Source organism: Mus caroli, unplaced genomic scaffold (genome assembly GCF_978045245.1).
Source record: "Mus caroli unplaced genomic scaffold, Mus_caroli_1 scaffold_4, whole genome shotgun sequence".
In the NCBI taxonomy this organism is placed as follows: domain Eukaryota; kingdom Metazoa; phylum Chordata; class Mammalia; order Rodentia; family Muridae; genus Mus; species Mus caroli.
The window spans coordinates 109,235,211-109,236,433 of NW_028227259.1; the positions used below are offsets into that span (position 1 = coordinate 109,235,211).

The 1,223-nt window shown below is 41.9% G+C and overlaps 1 pseudogene; it reads left to right on the forward strand.

Annotated features, from left to right (window-relative positions):
* Positions 1–546: 546 nt before the first annotated feature.
* On the forward strand, positions 547–861 carry LOC110293891 (NADH dehydrogenase [ubiquinone] 1 beta subcomplex subunit 3 pseudogene; annotated as a pseudogene).
* The last annotated feature ends 362 nt before the right edge of the window (positions 862–1,223 follow it).

Consider the following 1,223-nt stretch of genomic DNA (forward strand, 5'->3'; position numbering starts at 1 on the left):
GATGGGCCCACTGAGCCCCTCATTGTTCCTTACTGTGCTGGTGAAGTCTCCACTCTTGTGCAGATACCTGCGGAGTTGAGAGACAGACCACGGTTTCCTTGGTTGTGCATGAGCACAATATTGCATTTCCATTCCTTCTTCTTATCTTCTGGCTCCTGCACCCTTTCTCCCTATATTCTATAATGCACTTAGTTGTATAGGGGGTCTTTCAGGTTTCTGGTTTGGAGTTAAGCAATTTGGTGTTCTGTAGCATGATACTGTGAGCAGACATGAGTCTCTGCATTCACCATAGTTGATAGCATAGGCAACCTCTCTGGCTAATGTTGGCTGTAACCTTTGTCCATGAGAATCATTACAAACATTCAGTGGATAGTTTAGAATTACATCTTTTTAAACAACTGTTAAAAGTTCCTACCCAGGAACTAAGAACTTCTAATAACTTAAGCTGTAATAACTGCACACAGGTAATTAATTTGTCCATTTCCAGTTGGCTCCAGCTGGAAGGTTAAATATTGAGTGTCCCAGGAATTCAGATTGAGGTAAGACATGGATGCTGGGAACGGACATGAACATGGACATGAACATGAACTTGGCCATGGCCATGGGAAAATGGAACTCCCAGATTACAGACAACAAAAAATTGGAGGAAAGCCATTATAAACGATGCGGAAGAACCTTGCTACCTGAGGGCTGAGGGATCCATAGGATCTCAATGAGGCTTGCAGTTACATGGGCAGCTTTGCAGGCAACATCACCTTCACGAGTGTAATATTAAAAGGATTCAAATGGGAGTTTGCGGCATAAGTGGTAGCTTGAGGGACTGAATATTTCCTGGATTTCCAAAATAATGATAAGAAGTAGCACCTTGGGAATTCTCTTTTGTAAAAATAAGATTCGCTCACTGTAGCATCCTTGGCTGTGTGTTTGTCCTTGAAAGAATATTAGTATGGTTTGAGAAAGTAAACAAAACTGTTGTTTTCATAACTAATAAATAAATTTTTTTAAAAAAAAGGATAATCATGATACAAGCTAAAGACAGGTGTCTTTCCCAGAAGCCAATGAGAGTCTAATGACCTGGATCATAAAGAGATCTTCACCAGGGCTAAAGAGATGGCTCAGTGATTAAGAGCACTGATTTTGGGTATCAGGGGGACCCAGGCAACCAGAAGCTCCACCTGAGCAGTAGCAGAGGTGCCTTCTGGTCTGCGATGGTGCACTGAGAA